The sequence below is a fragment of the Melospiza melodia genome, chromosome 14, assembly GCF_035770615.1.
Source record: "Melospiza melodia melodia isolate bMelMel2 chromosome 14, bMelMel2.pri, whole genome shotgun sequence".
Taxonomy (NCBI): Eukaryota; Metazoa; Chordata; class Aves; order Passeriformes; family Passerellidae; genus Melospiza; species Melospiza melodia.
In genome coordinates, this window is record NC_086207.1 from 13,805,653 (window position 1) to 13,816,996 (window position 11,344).

Consider the following 11,344-nt stretch of genomic DNA (forward strand, 5'->3'; position numbering starts at 1 on the left):
TGTTGATGCCATTTGTCCTCACACATAACATTCCCACAGAATGCATAGCAATGGCAACATTGCATAAATATTCAGAAAGGTTCCCTGGTGCATTTACTTTTTCAGCACATCACAGAAATCTGTGTATTAGTTCATTGATCTTGGCAGGTATCTTGTCCAGAAAACACCAGGAATGGTTTTTACTTATTCAAGGCAGAAATGAGAAAACAGGCTTAGAGTTGCTTTGCTTGTGTTTAAATATCAACACAAACATATTTTCCAACTTCTCTTACATGAGATTTCAACTTTGCTTTTCATAACAATGGAAATGTCAGGAAGAAACAAACAGATACTGATATCCCAATAATCTTTGATAATACAGGTGATATGGTGCCAATTAAATTACAAGAGAAGTACAAGAGAATGTTTAATGTGGCCCTCTCAAATAAAATTCACCTCAGGCTTCTGAACACCTGAAGTATTTTTCAAGATCACACTGCAAATTCATTAGCTTAACCGTAATAAAAGTCCAAATAATGTGAACTTTGATGCAGAGTCTCTTACAGATTGCTTCCATAGCATTCTTACATCACAAAGGGAAATTATGTAATTAGTCGTGACAATGGACTTCTTAAAAATGCAAATTTAGCTGCCATGGCAGTGCACTTTATTAGCTGCATGCGCTACAAGTCTGCTTGTTCATGTACTGTATGTGTCCCTTCTGAGACTGGGAAAAAGAACAATCTAATTAGAAATAATCCTGCCAAGAACAAATATCAAAGAAGAAAATCTAGAAGAAAAAAATTATTTTTCCCTTATTGCCAGAAGAGTCCATGATGTGGTCTGTGGTCTCCTCAAGCAAAGATGCATTAGGCCTTTTCCCAACTATTTGGTTATTGCATCTTTTAAAAATATTGTGATATTTTCTAAACATAATGGACTTGCACAAAACCTGCTGATTCTTATAAACCCAAACAGGACAGAGTGTCAATGCACAGAATTTATTTAACACTAAATAAACTGAGCTGCAGAGAAGAAACAAGCTTTGCTTTATGTAATGTTGTTGCCTGAACTCTAACTCTTGTAATGGGAAATAAAATGCTTTTTATGAGGTTCTAGTCCCTCTAGTTATTTGATAATAATGACTTAACAGTAAAGTTTGAAAGTAAACCCAATTTTTAAGCAAGTCAGAATCCTGGGTCTTTGGAGATTATCACTGGAGATCAAAGTCAGCAACAAATATCCAGAACTGAGCAGAGAATGTCAGGGTTGTTTTCTTAGTTCACTGAAGCTTCTGAGTTTTATATGGTCTCCCTGCTAATTAAGATTCAATATAACAGTTAGATGTGATCTTTGGTGTCTTCTACACCTGAATAATATTTTCTGACATTTAAGTCAAGCTAAATCTGAGTGTTTTAGTGACAGTAATGAACTGTATACTCAGAACTATATTAAAAAAAGGTTTCCCAGGTTGGGTTTCTTAAGTTTCATTTGCAAATGTGGAGGTAGCAGCACACTGAGGTCTTTTTAAGCTAATCCCATGAGTTCTTACAATATTTCAAGATTAAGATAAAAATTGAGTGTATCTCTGTAAAGAAAAATGTAAAACCTTGTGAAATTTGATTTTTATTTCCTATTGTACAATGCAGTGGTTCTAATAGTGGTACCAAAAAAATTTGTCTTTTTTAAGACTGAAAGGTCTGGGAATTTTGAGACAGAAATTCAGTCCAGCAGAAATTGCTACTTATATCAAGGCATAGCTCTTATTTCATGATATTTTCTATTATCACCATAATAAAAGAAAAATCAGGTTCTTTCTTTTATGCTTTACAATTCAATGCAGTTGTAAGAAACAACTTAGAGTAAAAGGTGTGTGGAAGTTTCTCAGATTCTTAAAAGGAGACCAATGTTTTTAAACTCTTATTTTAGACTGATACCATAAAACAATAGAACAAGTCATAGGTAGGGGAATGTGAAAATTAAAAACAAGCCATATTAACTCTCACATCACAGTATAAGTTTTTCCAGCAAAAATACAAGCCATTAAATTGCAAACTCAGGAATAAAAACTTACTCAGCAAAACTGTAAGGCTCCCTGCCAGCTCTTGAGTCATCACAGAGTGTTGGTGCCACATGTTTCTCACAGCAGCTGCATTTTCATCAGACTCTGCAGTATAGCAGGTAGGAAACTGTCACAGTCAAAGGAAAAAGTCAAGATGTGCAGACAGTGATATGGAAATCAGACTGGTCTAACCATCACCAGAACTGGTCACTAACAGGTCAAATCTTTAGAAGGAGAACTAATAAAAAAAATGGGAACATGGCATTTCCTGAGATGTCTAATTTTTTGTGTTTGCAAGGCTCAAACTCTGACTATTTTATTCCTAAACAAGATCACTCAAATAATAAATTAGGCATATGCTAAAGAAAAGTAGATTGTTCAGTTCTACCTATAGAACAGATTTCTCAGATTGCAGCAGATACTGAAGATGTCATTGCCAGCTTGCATGATTCGCAGAGATTAGATTTTTGTATTGGTGGTCTTCTAAAAAGAGAAAAAATGTAACATGTAAATGTAACAAATTAATATTTGACATGGTTTTTTTAAAAATGCATATTGTAACATTTTAAAAGTTTTTAAATTGCAAGGGGTAGAGACTTACTAGAAAATAAAAAGCATTACACCTAGATTTTCAATTTAATAACAAAAGTTCCTGCCTTGTAACTGAAGCAAGATATAATTTCCCATGGAGAGAATAGGTCCCTCTTCAATTATGTTTTCATCCTTGCACTGTCTCTGCCACTCACTTGACTTTTAGTGAGATCATTCAACTCTCCAAATAAGCAGGAAAAAAAAATTAGGGTTTGGGATGGGGGGGGGGGAGCAGTGTTTGTTGTGGTTGGTTGGTTGGTCGGTTGGTTGGTTGGTTGGTTGGTTGGTTGGTTGGTTGGTTGGTTGGTTGGTTGGTTGGTTGGTTGGGGTTTTTCTGGTGGGGTTTCTTTGGAGGGCTGTAGTTTTCTGCTCCTTTAGTCAGATTTAGCTGAATCAGCTCATGGTGTCAGAGGAGTTCCTGAGCCAAGGGAAGAAGATGAAGGAAGGAACATGCTGATGACAAACAAGCAGAAAAAAGAAGGAAGTGATGTTCCTCTGGAGGTTGTGAGCTCCTGCTGTGGTTCAGACATAATGCAAGACTTAATACCAAAGATGAACATCTATTAACCTGTACAGGAAAACATCTGAGATTATTTTTGTTTCTTAAATTTTTTATAAGTCCCAGTTCAGTCTCTTCTTCCTATGGTCCTTAAGGACAATGCATGTTACATTTGATTTGTCCTGAAATATAAAGGTTTTCTGGAATTTTAAATTAAAGTAACAATAAATCTTACAACTCTTATCATGAAGAAGGCCCCTAACCTAAGGAAATTTCTCAAAGCAAATTTTTACCAGCTTCCTGTGGCTTCTGTCCTGTTCATGAGTATAAATTACAGCTACTTTACAGAGATTTGGATCTCATGTCAATTATTCACAGCAGAGATTGAAATTTTGATTAGTAAATCTAAAATCACTTGGGTTGTTTTCCTTCTCAACAAGCAGGGATCATATCTTTAATTAATTCCAGTGAAGTTCCTATTCATAAAACAATATAAATTTTGGTTAAGGCAGCAATGTGATCATGACACCATCACCTCTGGCCACTTAGGGAACATAAAGGAGGAAGAGAAATCCAAAAGGCAGAATTGAGGATTAAGGCCCAAAGTTCAGATCTAGGCATTACCTCCAAACTATTGCAAAACTGCTTTTAATAAATTTCAAAGATACTTCAGGCACAAAGCAAATATTTCCCTTTGGACTCTGTGCTCAGTGCATCTCAGAGCTGCTCTAGGAGTAAAGCTTTACATAATGAGTTGTCATGCTTTAACCCCAGCTGGCAACACAGCACCGTGGAGCTGCTCACTCACTTCCCCACCAGTGGGAAATCAAACAACTGACTGTTCTGATTTTGATCTAAAATTGAATTTAAAAAGAAGTTTAGCTAATTAGGAATCTCTACAGAATGTCACAGTCAAATGAAAAGAGATCTGTATCAGAAATTATTTTGAAAAAGTTAACTTGCACCTAGATCCATAGTGGCTTTTTTTTTTTTTTTTTTTTTTTTTTTGTATCTGCATTTACCAGAGGCTAGCCTAAAAAAAAGCTGGATTTATGATAAAATACTGGCCATGACTATATCAGGAATCAAACTGATATTTTCTTTAATTGGGTTTTATAAAATATGAGCACAAGAGTAAGACATCATAAGTCAGTCATAGAAGGGGAAAAATAGACCTTTTCTCTGTTATCCTACAGTCTTAAAATAGTTCAAAATCTTCTCTCACATTCTGTTTATTCAGGACAAAATTTTGCACTTTCCTTCCCTCCATCTTTCTTATTCTGGGATCCATCATATCTACATAATTTCTTGAGCAGTTATAGATTTTGCAGTTCAGTCTCTACAAATAACAAATAGCAGAAATACTTTACTTTCAAAGACACATAATAAGCTGAAGTTAGAAGCCTGTGGCAAATTTAGTTGGTTTTGGTTAATGAAAATTTATAGCTTTCACTGTGAAACATTTTCTCTATAACCAGACATAAAAGTAGCTTTAACTGGAAGCACTCCAATTCAACAGCAGCACTTTACAATAATTTTTTTTAAAGAGTGGCTTTAAATATATATCTACTTATCCAAACCACATTAGCTCTGGTTGTGCCAGGCATGATACATGGATTTCGTGATACAATGAGAAGTCCCTGCTCCAAACAGCCTGCAGCCTACATAGAGAAAATTAAGGAAGATAGTGACCATTCTGTAGAAAGAACACTAAGGCAAAGTTTGGAATCATAAACAATGTGTCACAACATAAATAAACTACCCAAGACCTGGGAATAGAACAAATACCTAAGTTTCCCTGCAGTGTCTCAGCCATTAAGCTTCTTCTCATAAGTAAAAAGCAGCATCACTTAATAGTGAACTGTGAAGTTTTTTAGTCAATCAGCTCTTCCACTTACATGTAAACATAAAATTTTCTCCAAAAATCAAAACCAACTGTTTTTCTGACACCATGCAACTCCTCAATGACTTTTCAATTTGCAACTAAAACACAACACATGGGACTGCCTTTAAATCCCATTTACTTCTTCCACAGCATCTCCATATTTTATCCTTTACCTGAAAGTGGTGGTGGATTTTTAAGAAACAAAACACCAATAGTACCACTGAGGTCCTGGGAGGGGATGCCTGACTGGCAAGGATCATCATAATTGGAACTTTTGGAGATGCACCTGAAAAGTCAGCCTGTTGTGAGAGTTCCAAGGCAGCAGTGGTTACCCACCAATATAATACAGGGAAAGAAAAGATCTTTTTCTTCTGTGCTTACAGAGTGCTTATGGCAACCCTGACACAGGTAAAAACCAAAGCAGGGCCTCAGGATTATGTGACAGTGCCTTGGGTGGCCTCACCCCCAACCATCATAAAGCATTGACTCAAGGGAATCAATACCAGCATTTCCTGGCAGTGCTGGATACTGCACTGGGAGCTTATGAATTCTGACAAGCTCATAGCCTGAAGTGATAATTGGCAGAGAATGATGGGATATTTTTATTGCTCTTATTGTACTTAAAAGCCAAACATATTTGGTTTATGCTCATTAGAAAAACAAAACTCTTCAACTTAAGCATTTATACTACATTTGGGCTTCACATTTTTCCTTCCTCACTTCAGTCCATAGAACCATTTTCAGATGAGGGTTTGGGGAGGTTTTTTTGCTTTTTAAAAGATGTCCTGAAAATTTTGCTACAATTACTAATACTAACACTATTTCTATTTCTAATACTAATAGTTATTAATACTAAAACAATTTCCCACAGCAGTCAAGGCAATGTGTAAAATCTTCTGAAATTATTAGACCAAAGAGAAAAGGAAAGATGGCAAGACACGGTATCTTCACAGTGGGATGCCAATTACCACTCTCTGTTAACAAAACACAGCCATCTACCAGAGGTGTCTTCGCCTCCCCACTTGCACAAAGTGGCAATTCAATTAGAGGTCTCTTTTTTCACACTGCTAGAAATTTTTTAAAAGTTCCACCTAAAAAGATTAATGATCTCCACTTTACTTCATTGAGGCCATCATTACACTTCTTTATTGCCACCTAAGTTATTATAAATTATGGCTCTTTCACAATTCTCTAACTTTCATCTTTGATGTTCACCCTTAGGAAGGAGGTCTGCTGAAGAAAAAGGAATTCTCTTAATTTTGTGAGATAGTTTAAAGAGATCTGTATTATATCAGGTGACATGTCAACAGAAATTTGCCATAGTATGCACTTCTATCAATGCCACCTGTAGCACATTAAATGCATTTGGTGTTATTGACACTTCCATTTTTCTTTTCCTAGCTGAAAATTCTGTCATGATTCCTGCGTTGCTCTGTTTCTCAGTATTTGAGGAAGGAAGATACATCTGCCTATATGACAATATCATCAGCATTCAAGGTGAATGTGTGAGTCAGGAACAGTATAAACTGAGGATTTATACAGAAAGAATTTAAAGAATAATAATTTGGTGGTTTCTGGGGAGGTTCTGCTGTTGCACATACAAACCTTCAGTCTATAGGTATATCTTGTTTTCTCTATATCCTCTTTATCTAAAGATGGCTCCTTCAGATATAGCTCCTAATCACAAAGTCTGTGATCCATTGGATACTTGAAGTTTTTGGGCTTTACCAAAACAATGATTCCTCCTTCTATTCCTGGTCCTTTTTTCCCCCAATGCTGGTATGATGCCAGGAGTCCCTATGATTGAAAAAAGATGAAAAAAAAGGATATTTAAGATAAAACACTCCAGTAGTAACTCTGTCATCTGTTTTGCTAATGTGGAGTCTCTGCCATGTGAAGAACTCAGGGCAGACAGAACACTGGAGGCTGAACAGAACATCCATATAGGAAGTGATTCTCTCAATAACAATTTGGAAAATATGAGCATTTTCAGTGCATTAAATCAGCCGAACAATTACTCACTTTTGTTGTATTAGTTTTCTGCCAACTCAGTGCACTGAAATGGCTCAGATGGCCAATGGCCAAGGGAGCTGAGGAGGGGTTTGGCCAGAGGCAAGAGGTGACAAGGAGGCAGATGGCCTTGGGGTGCTACAGAGACCCAGCCTGCATTTCCTGCTGCTTTCACTGGCTTTCACTGCTGCTTTCCACTGGCTTGTCAGGACCTGGGCTGTGTAAGGAAATGCAAACACACAGCCACAGGAAAAGGGGAACAGCAGCACTCCAGTGGCCCTTTAAACTAGTTTAAACCACTAGAGTGACTAGAGCCCTGTGTTTTTCAGTCCTGTTTCCAAAGGTGACATGCTTACATATGATTAATTCCCTCAGATGGATCAGTGAAGATATTTCAAAGGATTTCTGGTCAGAGATCACTAAGCAATCTCACTGTTAACATCTAACCTGCCTACTCAAGCTTCCATCAAGCATGGAAAGGCCTGATGAGGAATTAGCCAAACCTGTAATGTGATAATGTATCCTGATAAAAGAGACATGGTAAAGCTGAGCTGCACACCTGCATTAACCCAAAGCTCAGGTTTCCCTTTGATTCTGTCAATAATTAAGGTGCTTTTGTACATCTGTAAAACATATTTTCCCTTTTTCACCCTATAAAAATTCCTATTGAATCAAATGGTCTGGGAGTTATCCCTTAGTATGGTATATCAAATTTAAGTTACAGCTCTGCAAGGAAAAACACACTGAGGAAGGAAAGAGGAGAGAGAAAATATTGTTTCTATTTAAAACAAAGAAATATCTAGCAAAAGATTTATTGACTTCACTTTTGGTTTAAGCTCTCTAAATATCTTACTAATTAGTATGCAGTGTCACTCATAGAGAACTCAGAAAATGAGACAATTAAATGCAGCAGAAAATCAGGATTTGCATTTCTAACACTACATGTTGCAAAATTTCCAACTCTTTGTGTCCTGCACCTTACAGAGGGGACTCAGAAAACTTCAATTCTTTATGGAGAAACCTGAGCCAGTTGGTGCCACGCTGCGCCCTCAAGTGCACGAGTGCAGCATCACCAGAACTGCATGCAAGCACCTAAATGTTCCTTAGTTTATGGATAATGGATTAAATGTTTATAAACTTCCAACATTTGCATTTGAAACAGATGATTAAAATAACTAACAGTGGTTTTGTAAAGCATAAAGGTATTTTCCTAAACTTGTCTAGGGAGTATATAATATATTTCATTGGTTGATATAATAACTAACATTTTCTTCTGCAATTTGCATAATTTCTGTTACACTAATAGAATGATATGAGCCCATTTCTTCAGCTAATTAAGTCACATATAAGTATTCTCATGTGTGTAAGTTGAAAACTGCTTTAAGTAGCAAAAACATCAGCACATTTCAAAAATACTGCATTCATAACTTACTAGGATTTAATCTATAATCACATTTATACTTCCTTTGACCCTATGCCCCTCAGTCGAGTCAATTTACAGCATATTTTTATGAAACATTCAAAATTGTACTTGATACAAAACTGTCTGTATGAAATGGAGAGGGTGAGGGAAAGGGGAAGGGAAAGGGAAAGGGAAAGGGAAAGGGAAAGGGAAAGGGAAAGGGAAAGAAAAAAATGAAAAATGTAACCCGAACCACACAGGTCCTGAGGTCTAGAAATTAAGTTATTCAAAGAGATGTGCTTTGATGTCTGTCAGTAGACCTGACCAAATGATACCATTTATCCAAATCTTCCTACTCATAAAATCCCTGGAACATTATGTAACAGCATGTAACAGAAAAGCATCCATTGTAAAATACAAATAACTTCATAATCCCACCCAAAACTCTAGGAGTGGTAAATGACCCAGATTCATGCACAGGTAGGACTCCATGGTTCCATTTGAGAGCATTCCTGGACACTCATCCAGCAGTCCCAAATTTAAGCTCCTGTAAAAGGAGCCAAGGAGCTTCTCCTTTCCCTCCGAGGTCTCTGTCAGCACCGCCACTGTCACAGAGCAGCTTCAGGGCTCGCTCAGACGAGAATCTCAGTTGGTTCTTTTCTTTTTCTTGGGAGTTCTCGGTATTTTCTTGGGATGTGGTGTTTGCTGGGCGCTAGGGACTGCTGTTGAATAAAGTGGTGCCATAGTGTCACCTGCTGGGAAGTTCTGCCCCTGCCACTTTTTACAGGGCCAACAAATGTTAAATAACTAAACGAAAATCGGTGAGTTTGTTTTTTACCTTCTTTCTGATACTTCACATTCTAGTCCACTATACTCCTATTGAAAGATTTCTTTCTTTTTTTTTTTCTAAAAATCAGGCAATAGTTCAGAGTAGAACAATAAATGTCCTGGGCTTTTCTTCAGACTGTCATTCAATATATATCTGGTGGGTGTTTGGTCTTAATTGTCTGATTTAAACTTATACTGAGTGAGCTGCTGTTCTTTTGATTCCATGCCAACAGTTTCTCTTCCATATTTTACTGTCTTTTCCTTTGTTTACTACAATGACACACACTTCCAGCTATAAATGTTTCCACGTCCCCTTAGGGCCTCTAATGATTTTAGAAAGAAGTTGGAAACAGCTGATTCTGTTATTACAATGAGTTTCTGCAAGGATGGCACTAGCTGGTGCAGTGGGGTCAGGGAGCATAAAGTTGTGGCTTTGAAATCTAAAAAAATTATTTCACTCACTACAGGTGAAATGACACAGCTGGAATTTTGGTTTTCATTAAATGACTTTTTGATTAGAAGTGATAGGAAAGTATCTTAACTAGTTAGCTGCATTAGAGGTAGAACAACAGCTAAAACTTCTCTAATTACTTAATCACTGTTGTAGGGGAGGAATTTTATTCATGGACTTGGAAATTGTTGAGGGTTTGGGGATTTTTTTGATGATGTCCCAAAGGAAATGTTATCATTTCCTAATACCATTTTTCCTCAAGTGTCACTCACTCACCGCAGTAGTCAGAGGGAAGAATGTTTCAGAGGTCTGAGGAATGGGGAGAAGAGTACAAGGAACATTTTACTGCTCTTTGGTGCTGCCTCAGTCACTGGGAGCTGACTCTGGATGGCTGCACTGTGTCCATGCACAGCTTCTTGTCCTGCTCACACAAAGGGCTGGCTCAGGACTTGTGGATGCAGCTCTACTCAGCAAGCACTGAATTCTCAGCAAATACTATGATTTGTATTGTAAAACTGTGATTTGTATCTGTAAAACTTCTATAATGTGCTGTCAAACACATAACACACCATTTGGGGGGGTTATGTTATTCCCAACTACAGCTACACTTGGTATTTATTCCCACCAGCATTTTAAAGGTCAAAAACTCAACTGGATCATTTGCAATATAATCTCATTTGCTGACTGAAAAAGTTATAGGAATGCAAAGTATAAATAACAGCTAATCACAAAAGTTTACCCTTTAGCACACGGTGGCATTTTGTTGTTTTAAAATATTTATAGTGTGAGATTAACTTGAAATGTTAAATGGCAAAAAAAAGTTCCTTAAAACATTACCTCCCAAAACAACAATAAATCTGACATAAACAGGAATTAGCCAAAGAAACTGTCTTGCTAAGTATCAGTGAATAAAAATTTAGCTTCTCTTATTCTAAAATTAATTATCTTCCATTCTGCTAGTGAGACATTTATATTAAATGTACAATTTCCTGATTAAAATAGGAATTCTTCCAGAATAATCTTTTTCTATACTTTGAATTCATTATTTTTAAAGTATTTCAAAAGTGAATTTTTATTCTTTCACATAAGAAGACAAAGAAGAGGGGGTCAGTAAAACCAAACAAGGTTGTGCAAGATTTGCATGAAAAAAGAACAAAACTCTACTTATCTCAGCTTCATAATGCTATTTTTTCTTTAGAAACACTTTGATTTCTACAGTTAGGAAAAACAAAATGTTGTAAGCAGGTCACTTAGTCCCCTAACTTTTCAATGAGCCCTAACTATTTTAAGTATTTTTGTGATTACACAGAACTGACATTTATGGCAGACAAAAACTAGCTACAAAATGGGTTTTCAAAAGAAAATATTGTTCATCTTCACATGAGTGGCAAGAGCTGGATCAGTGGTCTGCAAAAAGAAGAGAGTGGTGAAATATCATCATCTTCAGGAGACCAAAACAAGCCCGATCTCCAAGCTAAAAGTAATCAAAGTTATTCATGCACAATGCCCCTCCCTGATAAATCAGTGAACTGAAACCAAAGTTACATCACTTCTGGTTTTGAGTTTTTTCATTTTTTATTTAATGTGCTTAAAGCTGTATTCTGTATTAACTTCACCCTCCTTGGCTGCCCCAAATG